The following is a 25,823-nucleotide window of genomic DNA, read 5'->3' as shown; positions in this document are numbered from 1 at the left end:
TGTGCTGCACTCACAATGCTATTCGTTCCTCCTTAGAATGAGTGAAACACCTTACAGCGAGTGTCGGGGGTGAGAAGTATCTATCGAACATCTCTGCATCCATCAGCGCTATGATGGCCAGTGCTTTCTAGACAGCAGCACGTTAGATAATCTGGATTCAAGATGGTTAACAGTGACAAAAGCACTTGGAGCGTGGCCACATGCTTCACAAGGTCAGAAAAAGATGCGTGTAATACTGCAGTTCCTGAAGTCAATAGATATCAATGGGCGACTGACTGTTACAAAGCGGACCACCGCATGAAGCGGCACTTCGTGTTTTCTCACCTTCCTTTATTTATTTGCATCCCCTTTCCGCTGCGTACTGGCAGCAAACCGTAAGTACTTCTAGTTGATCTCCCTACTTTTCCTTTACTTTCTTTCTCTTATTTATTTTACAGAACCACAATGCTGCTTGCTTGCGTCGAAGGATGAACCAAATTGTTTCCGGTCATGGAACAAAGCTGTGCGTACATACATGAAGCACACAAACGAGGATTTTATGTGCCATGGAATTAAATGAGTTGAATTTCCTTGAACAGATCGCTTGAAGTGATTATAAGGTGTCTGCCGTGATTTTTTTCGCTGTTGAATACGTGCCGTCCTTCAGCAGGTACGCCTTCTTTTTATACCTTTAAACCAAAGGACGAAACCATATATTACAACAATTGAGATCGTATTAGGTGCTCGCTGCACTGCTTAGGTCCCGACAAATGCTGCCTCCAGCTTAACTCTACTTGCAATGCTTCCAGAAAGGCAGACCTCGAATAACGCGGCTGTGCCACCGAGAAGATTTTAATGTCAAGGCTTACCACGTAAAAGGGTTGAGACAAGTCTTTTCCTAGAGAAGTCGTCGCACGCCGCTGTATCAAGAAGGAATTCATCCTTGGACTAGGCAGTCTTTGTAGACTATGCATGATGATACTGTGTTAATTTTTATCAAAGGGGAATAATGTTGTTTAAATTATATCTAAGGAGTGGCAGTTTGCTATTTACACGCTACGCTTTTTACATTCAGAAATGACTCGCGGAATAAAATTTTCAACAATGTTGTGAGCAACATTTCGTCTGCTGGTTCTTCACTACTTAATCATGGCACCAGACTTGGACGATCATGTAGTTAAAGAGAGCAACCTGAAACTAATAAAATAAGACGATGTTCGTCGATGGCGACGATCACGCTGATACAGACGAGTGCGAAAAGTGAGCCAGACGTACGAGTGTCTGATGATACACAGCCTCCATCACAGCTGAGTCTGGAGAGATACCTTTGCGCGCGCACACACGAACGCAGAGTTCTCTCTGCGTTCTGAAGTAAGAAGACTCTCATTCAATCTAAACTAAACAGAAGAGAAAGACCGCCTTTATACACTGAGACTTGTTATGTAAATGAATTCTCACAAATACCAGCAGCCAACTTTATACCTTCCGCGTTGGTTCGATAAGGGGCAGGAGTGAGACTCGCGAGCGTAGGTAGCGCGAATCTATCCTTTGTAACAAGCGCTCACTTACAAATAACCGCCGCATTTCAAATGCCCTAGCGACTTCGCATTATAGGCGTCCACCAGAATGAAATCAGCAACGGGAGAGCGCTTTTTCACAGACGCGTTGCGCTGATAAACTCACAAGCGGTACCGGACAACTAAATGTGTGAACTGCGCCTTGGGCCTGAAGCCAGCTTGAAACGCACGGCCTGCGGTACAGCCACACGTGAATGAAGTGTGAAAAGGAAGGATGCGAGACACAAAAGAAGAAATCCAAAGCAATCAAGACCGCATGGGATGGAAAGCAACTGAGTGATAAAAGCAGTCGCGGAAACAAAGAAATGCGGAAGTGCCTAAAAAGCGCAGCATGTGTGCTTTTCCGCGCTTGTGCGCATACACGCGCCGTCGCAAATCACCTCTTCAAACAAACGAGGCCTGATTTATTGGGGGGCTTTATGCGCACGCTTTCGCAGAGCGCGTGTCTCCTCTGCCATCACTTTCAGCGCTCATCATAGGTGGCGGCGCTGAGCGAAGGTCGTAAACGATGGCGGCTCAACCTGGCAGCTTCGAGCCATTGGTTGTTCGATACAGAAGACAGCAGCGGAAGACCTTCGGTGGCGCCATGAATTTGGTCCGACCATGGCAGCGACGTCACCGTGCACTTTCGTATCTATTGAGCACCTTTTCGGCAGGGACGATTCGACATAAAGAATGGTATGTAAGGAAGACGACGCCGTAAAAACTTTGGATGGCGACATGCAAAGTAAAAATACTGGGCAGAAACAAGGTCGTCACTTATCCCCAACCTGACCGCACAAAGCAGCTTTACCATCGTCTTACTTTGGGCCAGAAAAAGCAAGTAGCTGTAAAGGTGAAGCAGCAAGGAGGCAAATCGAGGGATAAGGGAATGGTCGGAGAAACACCAGCGGTGGTACCTAAGTCCTCTATAACGAGTCGCCCCTCTTTCCCCTCTAACAAAGCTGTTTCCAGGACATTGGAATTGTTTAATAAATGTAGCTGTGGATTGCAGGGTGACCAAAGTCAGATTTTTTATGCCACTTTTTTTTTTGCAGGACTGGAAGTAAATGAGCAGAGGTGAGTTTACGTTTCCTGCTCCAAATAGTTGTCTACCACATAGAAGTCGCACCGTGAGATTGGCATGAAAGTGGATAAAGGGAGTGAAGTGCTGGGATGAAGTACAGGGATGAATGATGATGACAGATTACTAATAAATCCGACGAAATAATTACTGAAGTGATTATTAAAACAATCACTTCAGTACAGTAAACAATGTGGTATCTTTCTTATGGACGTGACATCGGGCCCGTGCTTTCGTAGCATTTCGGTGGACGTTGTTTGACTTGCTTTTGAAGCCCTTTTTATTGGTCGTATCAATGCGTTGGTCATAATGTTATGGTTATTGTAGGAAGCAATGGGCTCCGCACAGCTAAAGCGTATCTAAAGCGGTGACTATTACTCAGGATATACTAGAGGCAACGTGGCTGCATATGTATTCTGAAAGATATTATATCTTATCGATACTCTGATATCTAGACCTGTGCGTGTAAAACAACAGACAGTAAATATTGTTAAAAGACCGAAAAGGAAAGAATAAGTGCCAAAACTTCCTTGTATTCTTATAAGGTAGATATGCAAATAGAATTTCACTAAAAGGTTTTGTTGGCTGAATTGGCTGAATAGGAGTTAATGATCTTTTCGGTAGCTATTAATAACGCGGCCACGGTCACAACAGAATGCCCCAGAACTTGCGACAAACAGGAACGCTAACTGTAAACCTACAGCTTTATATCTATTATTGATAAGAAATCGCCAGGAACGAGATAGGAAGAAACATTAACCGCAGATCAGTTTTGAGGTTGGTGAAGGTTCAGGTTTTGTGAAGACGGGCAAGTGAACTAAACACATACACACACATACATACACAAACGAGAAATTATCTTGAAACGCCAGAGCGAGAAAGACAGAGAGAGAGAGAAAGCTGTTTATTGAAACGGAGAGAATTCTAAAGGCGTGGGTAATGCAAGAATGAATAGTAGTACGCTCGTTATTTCGCTAACCTAAGATTTTTTTTTCATCTGCTGCGGGTCACAGTGCCGCAATGCTTCTGTGAACTTGCAACGAACGCTTGCCTAGTGGTACAGCTTGTATACAGGCTATGTTTTCGCATGCCCCTCGAAGAAATTATAAAGGAAGAAACATTCCTTGGCAAGACGACTCGGACAACAACTCGGACTGGAGTCGTCTTGCTTTAAAGTTTTCTTCTTCTCACAGCCATGGATCTGTCAGCCATAGCATGGGGGAGAAAAGCCGAACAAAAAAAGCCTTTGAGTTTGCCAATGTTTGGTAAGGACAACCCAAGTCACCGGTGGCACGTGCCTTCTGAGGGCAGTCGAGACATCTAAATGTGAGGTTGGTATAAACGTAATGGTGGCGCATCCCTGCTCTCGAAAGATTACTTACTCTTGCTAGTATTTTGCGGAGGGCGTAGTGGTGTCCTGCAATAGTTATGGCGTTCAAAAGAGCTGTCACAAATGCGCCATAGCCGGTTATACCGCTCCATAGTTCCTTTCATTGTGCATGCAACTTGATATAGGTTCGACGTGTGCAGCCGGCGACAAATCTGCCGACGTTGTCGTTCCCTCTAAAGAAAACAACGGCAGATATAGGCTAAAAGCACCGAGTCTCCCTGGGAAAAAAATCCACGCTTAAAAAGGAACCAGGGCTCAAGGAGCAGGAATGTATGCTTTGGCACTTTGCGAAGTAAACATTGATGGTATGCTTTTTAACGGTTATTCCGTACACAAATGTGTTGCTCTCGTTTCGCGAGGAAACTGATAAGGAAGCGAAACAGTAGAAGGCACACGTTAGACTGCCACCATTGCCTCCTTAGCGAGTGTCTTTACAATAATTTTATTAACATATTCTACTTATGACACGCAGATGAAATGTTCTTGCCTTTATATTTTTTGTCACACAGCATATTTTTGCCCCCATCGCCCGTCGGCCCTTAAAGCGGTGATGGCACTTTTGTGCTACTTAAGGACGACGGGCTTGTGCGACCACCTGTGACTATTAATGCAATTTCTGTAAGGCCACACACGTCAGCGAACTCACCTCAATTTCCTTCTTTCCTTCCCTCCTCTCTTTCCCTGTTATCTTTGTTTTCCCCTTTCCCATTCCCCCGGTGTAGGGTAGCAAACCGGACGTTATTCTGGTTAACCTCCCTGCCTTCTCCTTATCTCTTTCCCTTCCAGCATATTTTTCTTACAGTGCGACACAGGATGAAGGATAAACGGACAGGTCCGAGCGCTGCTGCGCTCTTCCTCAATTCAACAAACTTCCCAATCCAAGGAAGCCTAGAGCTAATGACGTCGAGTCCAGCTGGCGCCAGACATGGTGTTTTCATTGCCGCGAAATTTCTTGCCGGCCTGAAGGAACGCACAAAGGACACGACATTCACTAACCACCGGCGAATACGGCTCGTTGCGAAAAAACGTGGTGACAGCTCGATTTCACGATAGATGGCCAAAGTTACCCGCGGTGTTTCCATAACGAATTAGCTAACACATTGCGACACAAGTGACTCTACTAGCGGGAACAGTATGTCAACGTTTATTATGAAAAACCGCCATTGGTGATTATAGTAGGCGCCGACTTATGTAAAATAACAAGAAAGACAAGTTATTGGGCTATATATTACGTTATTACCAACTTGCTTCGCTGGAAGTAACAGCATCGAAGTTTTTTAGCAAGAATACCGTTTCGACACTCCATCGTTACTGTTGCATGTGGCTGTCAGATAAATGAATAGAGTATATTGAAAGCGCTGTCGCGTCGTACAAGAGAAAGCTTGAGAGCAGGAGGTGCTTGGCTAATAAAAAAGGTTTTTGCTGTTACATCGCATATCGCTTTGTTGTTTTTTTTTCAGAGATAATACTGGTATTTACATGGCAGCCTTTACAATACCTTCTACGATACCCGTTTCAGAGAGGGACAAAGATAAATGGAAGGCATTTGGTCGAGTTTTTTTATTTATGGCTATATCATCGACATTCATTTTAGCGGTATGACGCAACTTTTTTGTATATCGGCCGTTAAAGCTACGTGTGTTAGACGTAAAAAGACAAGCGAACAAATGCAAAGAAAAGTAAAAGTCCACTGCACCTTTTGCCAGACTTCGCCGAAAAATGTTTGCGCCGGCGTCTGCGGAAAAATTACGGATACCTTTATGGACCAATTGTGTAAAACTTTAATAAGTAATAAATTGCTCGAAATTCGGTTGACCATAGGGTGCAAGCACCATACAACATGTTCGTGTCAGGACATAGCTTATGTGCCTTTTATGTATGCAAGTTACTGGGCAGTTAGTAAAAATATGAAATATATTTAAAAAATGAAGAAAATCGCTGATCCACGCTGTTTTCTCGATTATTATTTGTTTCTGACGTAGCCGTAAAAACGACGTGTTAGTGTTCTCAAGCACAAGAACAAGAGGAGACCCCAAGTCAACAAGAAGTATGGTCCACACAGAAAGGCTCTTCCCAAGCTGATTACAGCAGCCAAAAGACGCATTTGCACCGCGTAGCGCAACGAGTAGACGCCGTGTATGAAGGCGCGAAGAATGACGACCTCACATCGCTGGTAAAATTCCGCCGCACGTGCGGCGCTGCACAGCAGATGTCTTGTATGCTTGTTGGCCGCGCCTTCAAGTGCATTAAAATGCACTTGGGGGCAGAGCGAGACGCCTACGATTGCCTCCTTCCGAGAAGCAGCTCATTTGCATGAGTGTGCCCGTCCCATTGCATCCACGCATGTGATCTCGAAAACTTCGTACTCGGCGCGGTATTCCACTCATTATTTGTCTCTGTCTTTCTCTCTCTCCACTAGCCTGACCAAACGCGTATGGGCGTAAGCAATGCCTACTGAAAGTGTGAGTGTGCACGAAAACAACGCGTTTCTCGCCATGTTAGGATAGCTCAATTCCTTGTATCTACAAACAGGCAGAAACGGCTCGGAAGGTGAGCGGCTAACCGTTCACTGAAAGGTCATTTTTGACGCTCCTAGCTAGTGAACCAATTTCCGGACTCCTAATGAACACTCTGCGACACCTACGTACTGTTTTTTATGTATATTTAAGTTCGGATTATCTTCCAGCTGTCGCATATACTTTGTACATTGCGTCTACTAGTTTTCACTTGTGATTATGATGCGCCGTAATACGACATACTTCCTAGCTTGGTGAACGCTTTTAATGTAAAAAATGTTTTTTAATCAATGTGCTCTCTCTACTCTATGTTCATACAAATGCTCGAGTGAAATATCGTCAGCTTCCTAATGGTAATTTCTTTTTCAATCGAGTTTGCCTTGAGACGTAAAACGTTCAATGCATGCCAGTTATACATATACGTTCACCTTAGGTGTAGCCAATATTGGGCTTGTTTTTTCGTTGTTAAACTATATTTTGCACATAATTTACACCCACACTGGCATGACAATATTCTTGAATTTTTGTAAGCGCCTAGCTCACACACTTTTGTTCCTGCTGATTTTTCACTTTTGTCCTTTTTCTCTCAGTATCACCTGTTTCATTTTAATTTGTCCTGGTCATTAGGATTACTCGAGTTGTGGTTTTTGACGACATTTATCCTAACGCCACTGAATTGTGTACCTTTGGTTTTGGAGAATGAAGTGGCGATTGATTGATTGATTGATTGATTGATTGATTGATTGATTGATTGATTGATTGATTGATTGATTGATTGATTGATTGATTTGGTTGTCACGTAAGTTGTGTTGAACCTATTATTGATATATATCGTACAATTTATGTTTACTGACCACGCGTTCTGGTGATCACTATCCTCTACATTGTCCTTCATCCCCCTGATAAATGCGTTTTGCCACGACGTACATAGCGTATACAAACATTTCACGGCTAAAGAGAAGCTCGCTTGACCGACCGAGACCAGGAACCCAAGCGGAGTGGTATCGCTGCGTTTATATCATTTTATGCCATTCATTTTTCGCGCACGCTGCAGGTTTAGAACCGCGACAAATAGCCTGGCTTTCACTTCTATTTCTTTGACATTGTTTACTTAAGCAGACGAAGTCGCCAAGTGATATGGCAGTTGCGTGCAGCTTGTCACTATCAATGTGAACGAAGTTAAATGTAACAGTTCTCTTATTGTATAAAAAGTGTATAAAAAGGGGCGTCCTTGAAGTACTCCCATCATGTAACTGAGGATTGTGCTTAGTCGACAACCGCAAATAAGTTATTTCTAGTGAAATTTAGCACTATATATGTTGCTAAAGCAGTGTGGTAAATTATCGTTTAGCCGTAGGCACAGAGACTGCAACTACGTATCTTGACATTAGCCATGACGATACTCCACGGATTACGACCTGCTAAGCCGCTACAGAATCTGCTACGTTATCTGGTCTGCGACGAGACGACGACGAAGTGCCTTCTTCTTAGAACGCTTCTATCTGTGTTCTCTGGTTTCCGACGAATTCTTCGGAATTTCCTGGTGCCTCGGCTCCCGGTTTCGTGGCCATGGACGCGGAGCCTTCCAGAGGCCCTCCTGGCCAGAGGTCATCAAGGCCGTCCCTCACGAGGAAGAGAGGAAGCGTGCTCAGCGACACCGAGAACACTGAGTTATACTCGATGTCGGATGAAGACTCATCGGATGATAGCTTCATCACTGTCCGCAGAAAGAGGGCCAAAAGGAGGACTGTCAACGCGAACCCATCAACGCAAGCGAGCACGGCGACTCAGAAACCAAGGCCTGAACGCTGGCCTCACGCCATCGTGTTCGTACCCGAAGAGCCCTCAAACAACCTCCGACTGCTAAACAGGCAAGAACTATCTGTTTTCTTGGAAGGGGTCGTGCCGAATGAAATTAAGGACATTCGGATAAATACACGCAAAAATGTCCTCGCAATCGATGTTACCAACGGGAGTGCGCTCGAAAAACTGAAGCAAATCTCGGTGCTAGGGCGCATCAAAGTGCGTTCATATATCCCGATGGATGACGCATCCACAGCAGGTGTCATTTATGACATCGATGTCGCCATTCCCAACGCGGACTTGCCTATCCTCGTCAAACCAGCCAGTGAGGGTGTTGTCATCACACGTGTGAGCCGCCTTGGAACATCGCGCTGCGTCAAACTGATCTTCAAAGGAGATTGCTTACCAACACACGTCAAAGTCGGTCACTTCCGACACCCTTTTCGGCCCTTCGTACAAAGGCCTCTTCAATGCCATCAGTGCTTTAGGCTAGGACATGTCAAGGGTGTCTGCCCAAACTCCATACTGTGTCCCCGTTGTGCTGAACCTCACGCGGAGGAGACGTGCCGGGCTACTGTCCTAAAGTGTGGCAACTGTAATGGTTCCCATGCTGCCTCGTCTAGGGACTGCCCTCGCATCAAGACAGAGGTCGCTGTTCTCAAGCAAATGGTTCGGGACAATTCGACACACAGGGAGGCTGCTGCAACGATCCGGCGTCGGCGTCAGCGTCACCGAACCTCCTCAAAAAATGGCAGAGCCGCAAAAGGAGAGGGCCGCTTCCATTGTAGCACCCACATTCTCCAATCAGGCCAAAAAGGGGCTGAACAGCACAAGGAAGTCACCTGAAAGGAATTTGTCTCAAGAAGAATGGCCTGCGCTTCCGAGCCAGCAATCTCCCACAGAACTACAGATTGTCAAGCCCGCTCGGGAGCCTACTCCTGCCGCTGATGCCACGCCCAAAGCAGATCAAGTCCTTTCAATGCTGCGTCCCCTCATAGATGCCATTCGAGTGATTCTGTCGAACCTTGGAACTACGTCTGCTCAAAATGCACTGAAAGTACTGGACGCCTTAAGCCCAGTGCTTGAGTCCCTCGAATAGAGACATGGCCAGCCATCGCCCATCGTTTCGAGAGGAAGTCAAGGCAGCGTCAATCATACAGTGGAACGCAAGAGGACTAAAATCACGCCTTTCGGACTTTCGTCAGTATATATATACTAATTTGTTCCCAATCATTGTCATATGTGAGCCTAATGTGTCAAAACCAGTCAGATTATCGGGATGCGAAGCTGTTATGTCCGCAACAACTAATGCATGCAGCAAAGTCATCGTTTTTATTCGTCGAGAACTGACCTATGTTCGCCAGCCGATTCCGCCTCATGATAAAAATCAATACGTTTGCCTCACCATTAAAAAGGGCAAACTCACGTTTACACTTGTAGGCGTTTATATATCGCCTTCAAGTTTCTTTGATCCCAAACGATTAACGAACATCTTGTCTGTGTGCCCTGCCCCATATATCATCATCGGAGATTTTAATGCGCACCATATAGCATGGGGAAGCGCAAAAACAAATGCAAGAGGGCAAAGACTTGCAAACTTCGCCTGTAACCACGGCCTTTCACTTCTGAATGACGGCAGCCCAACGTTTATACGAGGCGTGAATTATAGCAGCTGTCTTGACCTAGCTTTCGTCTCCAGCACTTTCACAAGATATGTTAAATGGTTTTCGGATATCGAGACACACGGGAGTGATCATATTCCCACATACCTTGTCATCAAAGGAATGTCCAGTCCCACCCCACGGAACACCATTCGATTAATTGATTGGACCACTTTTACTTCCACCATGGAGGATGCTTGTCGAGAGGGCTTGTCCTCTGGATTAGAGGAAGCAATCAAGTCTGCAATGCTACACGCCACGCGCACGGTCATGGTTTCGTCGAAGCACACGGAATTGGATATAGAGTTGGAGCGACTTCGTGCGCTCCGTCGACGTGCGGAGCGGCGTTGCCGGCGTACAAAGTCCATCGAAGACCTTAGGACAGCCAGACGACTACAAAAGAAACTTCAACGTCGCATGGATAGATTGGCATCTCGACGTTGGGCAAGATTTTGCCAGTCACTAGACCCCCGAAAGCCACTTTCCCACATCTGGAGAACCATACGTGGTCTACGTTCCTTCCCTGAACAACGCTTCCCATTCAAGGCGCTGGCGCTCTTCCAGGGGCGGCTAGAGGCTGATGTTGCAGAAGACTTTTGTGCAAGGATCGCTGGCCAAGCAACCGGTCCAGGCTTTCCAGCCCCCAGTCGCATCCCTGCTTCACGTGACGGCCGCATGGATCTTCCATTCATAATGGAGGAACTAGAAGCGGCTCTTGCTCTATGCAGGCGTTCTTCATCCGCGGGACCAGATGGAATATCCTACCGCGCCTTGAACAACCTGAGTGATGGCGCACGGAGAGAACTGTTACATCTCTACAACTTATCTTGGCAGGATGGCATGGTTCCCGAAGAATGGAAGATAAGCCGCTTGGTCCCTCTCCTGAAGCAAGGCAAGTCCCCACTTGAAACCACCTCATACCGCCCAATAGCGCTGGCCAGCTGTGTGGGAAAGATAATGGAAAAGATGATCCTTGCCCGCTTGGAGTGGTACCTGGAGCACTACAACATGTTACCGAATTGCATGGCTGGTTTTCGTCGAGATCGCTCTTCCATAGACAGTGTCGTTGATCTCGCTACGTACGTCCAGCTTCAAAAGTCACGCAAAAGATTATCTGCAGCTCTGTTCTTGGATGTCAAGGGGGCATACGATAACGTATCTCACGAGGCTATCCTCCATGCTCTGGAGATGGTTGGCCTAGGTGGTCGAGTTTTCAAATGGATCTCTCATTACCTTTTTATGAGATCGTTCTTTGTCTGTACCGGTGATGGTAAAACCGCACTACACTACACGTACCGAGGTGTACCTCAAGGCGGTGTACTAAGCCCTACCCTATTCAACCTCACACTCATTGGTCTCGTTGATCATCTGCCAGCAGCGATCAAGATATCAATGTACGCCGACGACATATGTATATGGACCTCAGGTGTGACACGTCCTCAGATACGTGCAAGACTTCAAAAAGCTGCTACTCTAACAGCTCTATACCTCCGCAACCAAGGTCTTGAAATCTCGTCAGACAAATGTGCACTGATGGCGTTCACTCGCAAACCAATGACACCCTACGCCATATCAATAAATGGCCAGATAATTTCTTATGAGAAGACTCACAAATTTCTTGGCATAATCATTGATAGAGATCTCTCATGGAGCCCGCACGTTACCTACTTGAAAAAGCGTCTTACAGCAATCTCCCAACTTTTCAAGTTTCTGGGAGGAAAGACTTGGGGAATGTCAGTGCATGCAATGTTGGAATTGTACAGGGCTCTTTTTCTGGGTTTCTTGAGATACAGTTTGCCCGTACTGACCAACACCTGCCAGACAAATCTTCGTGCTCTACAGGCTATTCAAGCTCGGGCTCTCAGGGTTTGTCTTGGTTTGCCAAAATGCACATCGACAGCAGCGACTATTGCGATTGCTCAGGACCAACCTATACAAACACACATTGCGGTAGAAGTGTTGCGAGTGCACATTAGGCACGTTGCCCGTGCCTGTTCCCACCATCTGGCAACACTACCATTAGAAAGGCCGCAGGCAGCTTTTTGTACTACGATTTCGGAGTATTACACCTGCCTCCCATCAGGCTACACCCCCGCAACTAAGCCATCGATTCCTCCATGGTGTTTGGCTCGACCCGCAGTGCACCTCACCGTACCAGGAATCAGGAAAAAATCTGAGCTGTCATCACCAGCTCTTAAACAACTAACTCTGCTTCTTTTGCACGAGAGGTACGCCGAACACGTACATATTTATACTGATGGATCGGCAACTCTCCAGTGTTCCTCTGGAGCCGTGGTCTTCCCAGCGAAAGCCACCACCATCAGTTTCAAGACATGTCACCCAACGACACCGATGGCCGCGGAACTTGCAGCCCTTCGCGCTGCACTTCGTCTCGTCAACCAAGAACAACCTCGAAGGTGGTCAATATTCAGTGACTCCAAGGCTGCACTGCAATCTTTGCTGTCAGCCCTGCGGCGTGGACCACACGAACAACTGGTATTTGAGATTAGAGAACTCATACATACCTTAACTGAGAAAGGACACCACGTGACATTTCAGTGGCTCCCAAGTCACTGCGGAGTCATAGGGAACGAACACGCTGATAACGCTGCTCGGTCGGCTCTTCAAGGCGACGAAGAGGAGCCGATACCGTTATCAAGGACAGATGCCGCTCGAAAACTTCGAATGATCAGCCGTCACATCACGTTATCCTTGTGGAACGCTGGAAGTTTTCACAACTACCGACTCCACCATCTTGACTCCTCCCTACGCCTTTGTATTCCAGCTGGGCTCTGTCGTCGCGAAGCTACCCTGCTTTGTCGACTATGGCTAGGGGTGGCTTTCACCAAGTCTTTCGCTTACCGAATCGGATGGGCCGACAACGCCTCGTGTGAGGACTGTGGTAACGAGGAGACTTTTCAACACCTTCTTTGTGACTGTCCTCGATATACTTTACAGAGACTATCACTTGCAACCGCGATAGCGCGCTTTGACCAAAGACCTCTCACAGAGGAACTCATTTTAAGATACCGCCATCATAAGCCATCGCAGCAGAGGGCGACGAGGGCACTGTTGCGGTTCTTGAGGGCGACAGAACTGGACAGGCGACTGTAGCCTGAACAGATGTTGATAGTGCTACAGGTGTCAGTGTGCTGTGCGATGACAGTGTTCGGTGACAGTGACCGATTGTGATTGTGTGTCTATGCTCCTTCCTTTCCTTATCTCTACTTTGTTTCCACTTTACCTCCCCCTCCCCTCTCTCCCCAGCGTAGGGTAGCCAACCGGATTTTTTTTCTCTGGTTAACCTCCCTGCCTTTCCCCTTTCCTCTCTCTCTCTCTGCTACGTTATCTGCAGCTGAAAATTGATCAAGCACTGCAGCTTTGCCTCGCCGATTTGTTTCTCGCTCGAGTCAAGCCCTTCCTTTGCAGACATGATAGGTAAAGCTAAAGAAGCAAGGCTCCATTTTATTGTACTACCTTAAACAAGAAGAAATTAAACCATAGGACCCGATTCTGCAGTCGTATCATAAGAAGCCAACAAAGAATGACCGTAGTATTATGTCAACGTTTTTTGGCTTCCGATATATATATATATATATATATATATATATATATATATATATATATATATATATATATATATATATATATATATATATATGTATATATATATATATATATATATATATATATATATATATATATATATATATATTGTCGCGAAGCACTTTGAGCAGTAAACGTTCGCGATTAGAACGTTGGAGCAGCGAGAGGTAGTGTAGCCGACCGAGCACCGAAACAAGGTTGTTCTTTCTCGTCGTCGTTTCTCTCTTAGCCACAGCCCCACTGCTCCCTATTTTACAGTACAGTTATCTCCCCCGCGGAAAAGGAAGCCGTCCCGGTGACCTACGGGTAGGACAGCACAGGCGGATCATAGTAGGGCTTGAGACGCGGGGCATGCACAATTTCGCGTCCACGGCGGCGATGATCCAAAGGTAGCTCCAGGGGTTCCACAAGATAGTTGACTGGAGACGTTTGGTTGATCACGCGGTATGGGCCTTGGTACATCGACGCGAGTTTCGGTGACAGTCCAGTGGTAGAGGCTGGAACCCAAAGCCACACTAGCGAGCCAGGAGCATATGATACAGGAGCATTGGAACTTTCTCGATGGTGCTTCTGGCGTTGCTGGTCTTCTGACGTAAATATACGGGAAAGCTTGCGACACTCTTCTGTGTGTGCAGCAGCTTCGGATAGGGTAGTTGTTTCCGTGGAGTCAGGGCGGTACGGAAGGATAGTATCCATGGTGGAAAAAGGTTCGCGTCCGTACAGGAGAAAGAAGGGCGAAAATCCCGTGGTAGTCTGCGTGACGGTGTTGTAAGCGTAGGTCAGAAAAGGTAGAACATGGTCCCATTTGGTTTGGTCGGATGCAACGTACATGGCCAGCATGTCACCAAGAGTGCGATTAAAGCGCTCGGTCATGCCATTAGTCTGCGGATGATACGCAGTAGTGGTGCGATGAATGATGCGGCATTCTTTGAGGAGAGCCTCGATGACGTCGGAGAGGAAGACGCGGCCTCTGTCACTGAGTAATTCCCTGGGAGCTCCGTGGCGAAGGATGATGTGGCGCAGGAGAAACCAGGCGACGTCACGTGCAGAAGCGCTGGACAAAGGGGAAGTTTCCGCATAGCGCGTAAGATGGTCGATGGCCACGATTACCCAGCGATTGCCATCTGATGTGGTTGGCAGAGGTCCATAAATGTCGATGCCTACTCGATCAAAAGCACGTGCTGGGCAAGGCAGAGGCTGCAATGGGGCGGTTGAACGACGAGGGGGATCTTTACGGCGTTGGCAAACCAAACAGGAGCGGACATAATGATGGATGAATCGATACATCCCCCGCCAGTAGTAACGAAGGCGTAGACGCGCGTATGTCTTCAGTACCCCTGCATGCGCGCACTGGGGATCGTCGTGAAACGCTGCGCAAATATCCGAACGCAGGTGTCGCGGGATGACAAGCAACCATTTGCGGCCGTCCGGGAGGTAGTTGCGACGGTACAGGAGCCCGTCGCGAATGGAGAAGTGATGTGCTTGGCGACGTAATGCGCGATTGTCAGTGGGTGTCGATGGGCTGGACAAAAAACGCAGCATGGACACAATCCATGGGTCTTTCTTTTGCTCCAGAAGAATGTCCGTGGCAGCAAGGGAAGACTCGGACAATGAGGCTTTCGGGAAGCTAGCCTCGTCTGTTAGTGGCGAACGAGACAAGGCATCCGCATCCGAATGTTTTCGGCCAGAACGATAGAGTACGCGAATGTCATACTCCTGCAGTCGAAGGGCCCATCGAGCAAGACGACCGGACGGTTCTTTTAAGGATGACAGCCAGCACAGCGAATGGTGATCAGTTATGACGTCAAACGGGCGGCCATAAAGATACGGACGGAATTTGGTTATGGCCCACATTATAGCGAGGCATTCCTTTTCTGTGACAGAATAGTTCCATTCAGGTTTAGTGAGTGCACGACTGGCGAAGGCAACGACGTACTCATCGAAGCCAGCCTTTCTCTGAGCGAGAACGGCCCCAAGGCCAACGCCACTGGCATCCGTGTGTATTTCAGTTGGAGCGCTGGGGTCGAAATGGCGCAGGATTGGTGGTGACGTCAAGAGACGACGCAGCTTTGTGAAGGCGTTATCGCAATCCCGTGACCAGGTTGAAAGGTTGTGGCCACCATGAAGAAGCTGCGTTAAAGGTGCAATTATAGTGGCAAAATTGCGGATGAAACGGCGAAAGTATGACGCTAATCCAATGAAGCTGCGCAGTTCTTTCAAAGTCGTTGGTCGGGGAAACTGGGCAACAGCTTGTAGTTTCGCCGGATCAGGAAGTACACCTTCTTTCGACACGACATGGCCGAGGATGACCAGCTGCCGGGCAGCGAAGTGACACTTCTTCAAGTTAAGCTGGAGGCCAGCATCGGCGATGCACTTTAGGACGCGTTCAAGTCGAAGTAAGTGGGAAGGAAAGTCCGGTGAAAAGATAACGATGTCGTCCAGATAACACAGGCATATCTGCCATTTGAGGCCGCGCAAGATGTTGTCCATCATTCTTTCAAATGTGGCAGGCGCATTACACAGTCCAAATGGCATCACGGTGAATTCAAATAAACCGTCAGGTGTGATGAAGGCCGTTTTCGGACGGTCTGACTCAGCCACTGGCACTTGCCAGTACCCGGATCGTAAGTCTAAGGATGAGTAGAATTCAGCGCCTTGGAGGCAGTCTAGCGCGTCGTCAATACGGGGTAGCGGATAAACGTCCTTGCGTGTGATCTTATTAAGTCGCCGGTAGTCCACACAAAAGCGAATTGTGCCATCTTTCTTTTTTACCAGCACTACAGGAGAAGCCCAGGGACTGTGCGAAGGTTGTATGACACCGCGTTGGAGCATGTCTGCAACTTGCTCAGCGATCACGCTACGCTCCGTGGCGGATACACGATACGGTCTGTGGCGTAAAGGCGCATGGTTGCCGGTGTCGATGTGATGGACAACAGTGGAAGTACGGCCTAAGCGAGATTGTTGTAGGTCGAATGACGTGCGAAAGCGGTCTAGAAGATGGACGATCTGGGCGTGCTGCGCTGGAGTGAGGTTGGGATCAATACTCTGGTAAAATGCTGGGTCACACGGCGGCGTGGGAGGAGAAACTTGAAGGGCCAGAGCGTCAACCGGAGGAGAAGCCGGGTCGTCAGGCACATCGTAAAGGAAGCTTGGTTCGATTTCGTCGGCATAACCAAGACACTCATTGTGGAGTAGCCTGGCAGGGCAAGGAAACAGGTTCGATACATAAAGTGCGCTCGAACCTTGTCGAATGGCAAGAAGGGCAAAAGGAAGCAAGAAAGGATGGCGGCGAGCAACAAGCTCAGACGGCGTGAAAAGAACTGTGGAGTTGGAAAACCCAACGCAGGAAACGGGTACAAGTGCGGCAGAGTATGGAGGAATCTCGGTGTCGGCGGTGACGAACACACGACTGGAAGTGTCATCAGTATCTTCAAAAACGTTGGTGCCGAATGGCGACAGCGCGAGTTCAGCACGGGCACAATCTATAACGGCATGATGAGAGGACAGAAAGTCCCATCCTAAAATCATGGCATGGGAGCAGCGAGGCAGAACAACGAACTCAACATGGTATAAAGCGCCACTTATAACAACACCCACGGTACACTTCCCTAAGGGTTCAATCGGCGCAGCGCTTGCTGTACGTAAGGAAATGGCTGAATAAGTCGTCGCGACTTTTCTAAGGGTAAGACGAAGCTGGTCCGAAATCACTGATATTGCTGCTCCCGTGTCTACAAGCGCATGAACGGCAATGTCTTCTGCATAAACTTCAAGGATGTTCGCAGGAAATAAATGAGGTCTTGAGGAGTTCGCTGAGATCGCAGTTCTTGCCTCTGGAACTGCGGTCCTTAGTTTTCCTCTCGGATAGCTTCAGGACGACGGATAAGCGGCGACAGAGAACGCCGACGGGGAGACGGAGACCGACGGGTATTGAAGGGTCGGGAAAGAGGAGACGAGGCTTCGAAGGGCTGAGCGGCAGTAGCAGAACGGGACGGAGAGTCGAAACCGTTACTCTGTGCCCTCGGAGAATCCGAAGGATACCATCCACGCCGGCGGCAAAGCCGTGCTACATGCCCAGGTAGGCCACACGAATAACAGATAGGCCGATTGTCATGGGTGCGCCATGGATTAAGAACAGCGGGCGTAGACTGTCTGAAATATTGGCGAGGTGGGCGCACGGGCTGCTGTGGCGGCCAGTAGCTGCTTGGGGGGGCAGGAGAATATGTTGCAGCTGCTTGCGGAGGTGATGGAAAGGCGCTGGTAAGTCCGGATTGATTACCTGCAGAAGGAGGCCTTGGATTGGCGACAACGGCAGCGTACGTAAGTGGCACAGGCGTAGGAGGCGGTTGATGAGCAAGTGGTACTGCGTTAGCGACTTGTTCTTGTATCAGGTGACGGAGATCTGGAGACAAGCGCGGCTCTGAGGCTGGAGCGACTGGCAGAAGAGAGAGTTGGCGCGCCACTTCTTCTCGTACAAACTGCTTGATGCTGTCGAAAAGTGCTGAACTGCAAGGAGCCGAAGTGACGCCATCACTCAGAGCTGAAAGCGCGACGTCCGGGGCGAGAGCTCGGCGCGTAGAAAGCCGCTGTTTGCGCAGCTCCTCATAGCTCTGGCAAAGCGCTATGATGTCGTTGACCGTCTGAGGATTCCTTGCCAAGAGCATTTGGAAGGCGTCGTCTTCGATGCCTTTCAAGATGTTCTTGACCTTGCCATCTTCGGTCATAGCAGGGTCTATACGCCGGCAGATGTCAACTACATCTTCAATGTAGCTAGTAAAAGTTTCGCCCTTTTGTTGGGCACGACAGCGAAGCTGTTGTTCAGCCCGAAGTTTGCGCACAGCAGGGCGACCGAATACTTCTTGAAGTGCCGTTCGGAATGCTGACCAGGTGGAAAAGTCAGCCTCATGGTTGCGGAACCAAAGATGGGCGACCCCGGAAAGGTAGAAAGGGACGTAGCCAAGCTTGTCAGCATCAGACCATTTGTTGTGGGCACTCACTCGGTTGTATGATGAGAGCCAGTCCTCGACGTCATGATCGTCAGTTCCATTGAATATGGGAGGATCCCGTTGGCGTGGCGCACCAGGACAGATGACTGGAGGCGGTGCCATGGGTGGCGGGGTAGGGCTAGTCTCCTCAGGCATGGGAGAGGTGACAGGGATCGTTCGGCTTCGGAGTTCCAGGTTGGCAATAAGTCCAGCACCTTCCACCAAATGTCGCGAAGCACTTTGAGCAGTAAACGTTCGCGACTAGAACGTTGGAGCAGCGAGAGGTAGTGTAGCCGACCGAGCACCGAAACAAGGTTGTTCTTTCTCGTCGTCGTTGTCTCTCTCTTAGCCACAGCCCCACTGCTCCCTATTTTACAGTACAATATATATATATATATATATATATATATATATATATATATATATATATATATATATATATATATATATATCCCTAATGCCACATTAGAGCTCATCTTGCGGCACCACTGGAAAATATTAAACAATTCAATATCTTTCAGCAACAATCCCTAGCGCGGTGAAGCAAACAGTGCGGTCCCAGCAAGACGCGAGCGTCCCTTTCCTCCGTGTTCAAAAATACCCTAGGAAGAAGGGACAAGCAATACGTGTGCTGCTTTGTTCCCAGCAGACGCCGCAAGGCTATCAGGCGGAACGTCGACATAAAGGCAAAACATTTTTTTTCTTCTTTCCGTCGGACATTTTAAACTCTAGAGACTCTAAAGTTGCTTGTTCTTCTTTTCTTTCCTTTTTCTTGGCCGAACGCTTTCCCCACCATCCGGGTCCGACGCACCATCAGTCGTCTTCCAGCGTCGTCGATCCCGTAACCCGCCACGCTTACCGTTTTCATCCCGGTTTGAAAACAGCTCGGGGGAGAAATATCCTTCATACACGGTGGACACCATCGTTTTCTTTATCGCTGCCATACGTTGCCAGGCCGGCCTGTTTCTCAAAGCAATGGCGAAGGTACAATAGAAGGATTGTAAGGGTCCGGCGCCACTTAAGATTTACGCAGGGTCACTGCTTTTAGAGAAAGCAGCGGCCACATGGAGACAAAAGCCCGACACATAAAGCCTTCTTTTTCATGTTTTTGCAAAAGAAGAGAACATGGCGATGACTTTGAGGGCTGATATTCATAATCGCGATGCGAAAAAACACCCGTGCGCCTTCGAAACATTGTCGCTGCAAGCAGTTGTATAAGCAGTGATTCACGTTTCGTTTTTGACATACTTCCAGTGATTCATTCGTTTTTGACATACTTCCGCATGAGACGAGGTCCACGGTGCCTACCGATAAGTCCCTACTCAACGGTAAAAGTGGCGTTTTCGCGAGTCTTAGGCGTACGCCTCCTAGTTCCAAACATTCCTCTTTCTTTTTCGGATTTGTTTCTTGGTTGCCGGGCACAGCAAACACGCGAGTCGGCGATGGAGGTAGTCAACGTTGGGCGGAAATTCACCGCTTCACCTTAGACGCAATATCTCTCGCAGAGTTATCCGAGCTAGGCTTACGGAATTGAACACTTTTCTGCATAGAGATAAAATTATCCTCAAAGGCTACTCGCGAGACTACTACAGCTATGCGAAACCGAGTGAGTGGTTGACGCACATAAGATTGGAGCACTCTTCTACCACAAAAAGATGCTGAGTTAGGTGACACTGAATTTGATAGAAGTACAGAAAACAAGAGAAAAAACAATAATCAGAATGAAGAATAAATATTTATAACAAAAATTTTCCTGGTTTGGGACACGTAATATCCTAACCCGTAACACCCGTAACTGAGACATCGAGTTCTCCAGTCCGCCGAATCGCCGCTGCTGGAGTTGGCGGACTTTATTTGTAGTGAAGTCTTCGCCTGTGAAAAATAAGTTTTATTGACAACAAACCTCTTTACATCGCGCATATTGCTCAAGATTGTAGCTGCAAGTGGTCCGGCTCACTTGATCTCAGCCGTTCTCCACGACTCAAAACCTGGCGCTCTTTCGCCCGCGTCTGCCGTAATCGTGAATTAAGTATTTCCATCGATTGTTCAGTTCCCTAACGTGCAGCTAGCAATGAGCACGCTCCATGGAATAGGCGTCCTGCGGCTTTAGACGAGTGCATTCTACCCGTGGGCGGAAGCCAGGCACACAATGCTCAATATATGCTCAAACGGGTTTGCGGGAAGGGTTCGGAGGGAACTTACGAAGCGAGAGTTTTCCCACACGTTTTTTACGCACCATTTTCCAGCTACGTGCGATGCGTATACGCAGCCCGCCTTACAAACTCTTTCGCCGTCCAAGCTTGAAACGAATAATTTAAGCGACTACGCTCGCGTACATCCGCAAAAACACAAGACTTAAGCTAAGTTCACTTGGTTAACATTTGCAGGCACAGACGGATCAGATGTCAAACAGCCATGAAATAGTTCTTCCGACTGTGAAACACAGCATTAATTCCTTCTTACATTTCACCATCTTGAGAGGTATATCGGAGCCAGTATCTGAAGAGAGGTATGTAAATAAAAAATTGGATCTGATGAGCCTCAAAGAGAGGTTGCCTGGGAGACACAGCTAAATTTCAGACGAATTGCCTGAAGCGCAGTGTGCAACGCTTTTCAGGAATATTGAAAGGCGACCACACAGAGCGTGGGCGGAGGACACACTTCGCCTGTGAAGTATTGACGTCAGTGGTTTAAAATGATGCTTGTGGTGATGAAGCTTGAGAGCGTAGGTGGAGGTAGAGCCACATGATATGAACCTACACTAGACACGAGAAAACTGAAGCAAATGTTAATTATATACGTCGTTTACGCATGACAAAGGGATGTCGACGCCACGGTTTGGTAGTCTAAGGATTAACTGCGAGGACTAACTACGGCAAATTTAGTGCGAACTTTTCGGCAACATCAATATGGAATTCACTAGTGCCCTCCCTTAAATCATCTCCTTCCATTCATTTATTGAAAAGGAAACTTCATCACCAATTGTTGGGAAAGGGATTGTGTTATTTATTTTTTTACGCTTCTGTATATAGAATAATAATCCTAGGATCTGCCTATTGTGTTTATACTTTATTGTTATTACGATGACTTAACTTTGTTTGTTAGTACATTCTGTTCGATAGGATTGCTACTGCTGTTGTTAACCGTATCAAGTGTACTTTTTCTATGTATTTATTGTTGGAGGTCCCTCCCCAGTCTTTGACTATGGGACCTCCTAGGTTACTTTTTCTGTAAAACATTTCAATCGCATCAACAAACTGAATATGAAACTGAGAGCACATAAGCCCATTTCTACTGCATGCCACCTCTTGCAGTTGGGGCAGATGGTCAATATTTCTACATAAATATCTAGTTCAATTAAACGGGCTGTGCAACACCACTGATCAGCTTTTTTAGGCCCTTGGTATACGGTCGTTGGTACTACTACACTGAAGTGTGTGAGTTCATTACCCTTAATAAATTTGGCAGTTACATCCAAAGCTGAAGCATTTACAGCAATAGAAAGATTTGGTGTTGTTCTTGGACTCTTTTGACGACGTTCTAACAACACACGGGTGTGACATATTGTCACGATGCAGCACGCAGTGCAAATACTGCAGGGCAGAAGCAACAGCGTCCTAGCAAGTATCAGGCATCTAACAACATTACCGTGATGAAGAGTGGACATAGGGAAAACCGTCGGCTTCAGTCAGCGTCCAGTGTAATATCGGAAAACTTCAGCTTGATTACTGCCCGTTCCGCTCTAAGCAGTGCCTACACAAAGCAGTTCATGAAGAACGCTAGCGTGCGTATTATAGTGGCGTGTGCACAACGCTCTCGCCAGCAGCGGAAGGCAGAATGCGGTTCTGTATGTTTACCTATTTTGAACAATTACCACTTTTACAATGGGCTGGTAAGCAAGGAACCAAGAGTTTGGTCACCAGCTTCGGCGATCTAATAGCGACGCGCGCCACTGCGTACATTGAAATCTTGGTGAAAATTAAATAATACGGGCTGACAAGTAATTTGAATCTCTCCACGAATCCACTTACATTAGCATTGGAGTATCTCAGTGCGCGTGAAAGGGACGCATTCACTCTATGACTCGTGATTATATTTGTTTTCAATTTATGATTTCATTTCAGGCATCGATTTTAACTGTGCGCATGAACTTCTACCGTTAATTTTTTTATGTGTAATAAGGAATGTTGCATTTTAGCTGACTCTTTATATCTATACATTTATTGTATCAAAATTTCATTTACATTTGCTGCAAAGTACGTCTAAAGGTTGTAAAGTTGGCTTCCTCGCAATAAGTTGGCATTTTGACCATGTACGCTTCACAGGCGTAGTGATGGTAACGAAGGCTTGAATGCTAATATGCCTTGCTATACAACCGCGAAGAAATGGTTAGGAAAGCGCTGGCATATTAACAACAGCCAGGTTCTGCACAGTCACTAACACGACGTTTCAGATGGCACATGGAGTGCTCTTAGTTATCGCTTCTTCGAATAGCAGCGATGGAAGAAAGTGTAGTCAAGTCCAATCTGCGTTGCCTTATCTGAGATTCAGAACGAAAAAAGAAAGAGACAGAAACACGTTCTATGCTGGTGCTTACCTAATCTACATTCTCATTGCTTACGGGAGGAGGCCGCTCTCCTGCGTCAAGACGCGAGCGTATTTATTATGCATGCACCGAACGGTAAACAATGGCTGCTTACTCGGCTCGTTATTGCTTTCTTGCTCTTGTCCTTCGAGGAAAGCAAAAATAAATGAAATGAGTAAATAAATAAACCAAAAAGAAAGTCTGGTGGGTGGTTCTCGGTGCAGGCTGATGCAATAATGCGAGAGAGCATGCGTAAATAGCAGTGCGCGGGAAGGCGATGCATAAACACAACGTTGGCGTAGAGCGCCAGCCATCCTACCAACAGCGTCGTGGATAATCTCGTCCTATTGCTGAATAGCCACTTTTGGTACAAAAGTTGAGAATAAGAAGGAGAAAAAAAATTAGCGATGGAGCAAAATAAACAGTAGAGTCGGAGTGAAAGCAAAAAGAATTGCATTTCAGTGCGCGTATTTCTTTCGCCACCGAAGCCTGCGCTTAATGCGCTTAGCGAGAAAGAAATGAGGGCGAAAGCCCTTGTTAACCTTGTGAAGCTGTAAAAAAGAGCACACAGAGAAGCCCAGAAAGATCGTCAATCCAGTGTCTGCAGTGCAACCACTGAGCCAGCCGGATCGCCAGTGCTTAGAACGAGAGACAGAGAGAGAGAGAGCCACTCGCCCATCCAGCAGTTCCTGCTATACGTCGCTTGACTTCTCGGTTGCGCCTAGCGCTACCAGCTGAATTATTCAATACAGCCCTTTACAGAGGATTTTACTGGCTTCGAGGAAGCCGTGTTTGCCGTCGACGTCTTAGCAACAACGATATCTCTTTTCTACATAGAAAAACCCCTGCAAATGACAAAGTTGTTCCGTAAAACGCGTCCCTCTCCCCCCCCCCCCCCCCCCTGCACACACGCAGACATACACGGGCACACGCGCGTAGTAGCAGGCATTCCTATACGGTTTACTCGTTTCACGGTTTACTCGCTCCCTCTCGAGTTCGAAAATTCTTCATCTGCTGGGCAGTCTCAGTACCCTTTTTGCTGTGCAGAAGAGCAAAAGGTCATGCAACGTGCTTAGAAATCAACGCTCTAAGCGATAATTAACAATTGTCTTTTGTTCATTCAACTCGTTATTCACCGAGTAAAACCTGCTGCTGTTCATCAGTCAAATGCAAGTTCATTTTTTCGGAAAAACATCTTAAGACGCTCTGATAAAAAATGTTTGGCAACTGCCACTTCCCTTTTGCAGTAGCGATATATTTCAATTTTAAAAACAGGTGGTCGAATCCTAATCGTTTTGATGTACTCTTCCAATAACGCTTGCAAAGGCACTGTAAATCGTGCGATTAGAATTTCATGTAAATGTCTGCGAAAACAAATTACGCTGATGCCTACGCAGTTATGTCGAAAGGGTGAGTTAATGGCGTTTGACGAGGTGTATGCGTTATTCAGAGACGTCTGCGCAACATCCTCCCTGATGTTTGCGTATTCATTAGACGGTCACACAGGGAGACATTATTCACAGGAAAAGATAGGTAACCCGAACTGGTGCGTTTAGTCTGCTACTCTGCACTGGGGAAGAGGGAAGAGTTAGAGGCTCGTGGTTTTTCAGACTGTAGTCCGTGCTTGTGGTGCTGTCAAGTTGAACAGACGTAAAGAAGAGGAAAGTACGCTTTTCCCTTTTTATGAAACTAAATACGTGCACAAGGCTTTATAAAATGAGACGAACAATTATTCGTCATATGTTGTTTCTTTGCTTGATTTCAGGAGAGAAGAGATAAGACGGCGCGATTCCTGAGGCTTGAGTATTTTTTATTTATTTTTCTTTCAGATGTTTTTTCTAGGATCAGTCGTTCCCGGTCTTTACTTTTCTGTCAACCTGGCGCGAGCAAAATTTAAGTCTACTGTGCTCTCTGCAATACATTACTGTAATTTATTTGCACTTTCTCACGTTGGTTTTTCCGAAGAAGTAGAGACGTTGATATTGTAGTGTTGGAAAGCTGACGCAACTTTAGGCTCTTGAGCACATCTGGACCTTACGCGGCGTCCAGCTGGTGCTTTATTTCAAGCAACAGAAAAGAAAAAGTGCGAAAGAAAAATCACTGAACGCTAGCAAAGACGAGCGAGCAGAGAAAGAAAGCCAGCAAGTCCTTTATCGTGCCGCGTGGCGCATTTATCAAGTTCCTGTTTGCTGAAATTTATCACTGCGCAGGCTGCTTTGCAGCCCTTTCTAAACGATTGTCCTGCGTGGGTTGCACAGTCTCACGTACTTCCCATCCTTTTTTTATCATTAACCTTAGTTTATCATTACGTTGGACTGCAGCTCACGAGTAAAAAAAATAATAAAGAAAACGGTGTTCCTTTAGCGGCAAAAGGGCCGCGGCTGGACATTTTCTCGTACATCATTGACAGCAAATGGTCAGCACGCCTACATTGGTAACATGCAGCATGGTAGAAGCTGGCAACTTTCTAAAAGTACCGAGACACAAATTCATCGACTGCGTCTTGGGACAACATACGCCAAACATTCCCTATATCGCATATAACGGGCTCCTTCCCCGGCTTGCTCCTGTGGCCACGACGACGAGGATGTTCGCCATCTACTGCTCGAATGCCCCATATACGATATGCAAAGACGGCAGCTAGAACAAGAGCTATACTTC

At 47.1% G+C, this 25,823-nt stretch overlaps 2 long non-coding RNA genes across 2 annotated transcripts in view; one reads left to right on the top strand and one right to left on the bottom strand.

The window, feature by feature from the left end:
• The window catches only part of LOC139057824 (uncharacterized), a 505,013-nt gene that overhangs the window by 321,884 nt on the left and 157,306 nt on the right, over positions 1-25,823 (bottom strand). The gene's annotated exons all lie outside the window — the stretch shown is intronic.
• LOC139057822 (uncharacterized) lies at positions 2,050-5,437 on the top strand. The gene is made up of 3 exons (XR_011513017.1): positions 2,050-2,234; positions 2,594-2,615; positions 4,732-5,437. It is a non-coding gene; the product is annotated as an uncharacterized lncRNA (long non-coding RNA).

The sequence above is a fragment of the Dermacentor albipictus genome, chromosome 3, assembly GCF_038994185.2.
Source record: "Dermacentor albipictus isolate Rhodes 1998 colony chromosome 3, USDA_Dalb.pri_finalv2, whole genome shotgun sequence".
Classification (NCBI taxonomy): domain Eukaryota; kingdom Metazoa; phylum Arthropoda; class Arachnida; order Ixodida; family Ixodidae; genus Dermacentor; species Dermacentor albipictus.
This window is presented reverse-complemented; position numbering and strand designations above follow the sequence as displayed.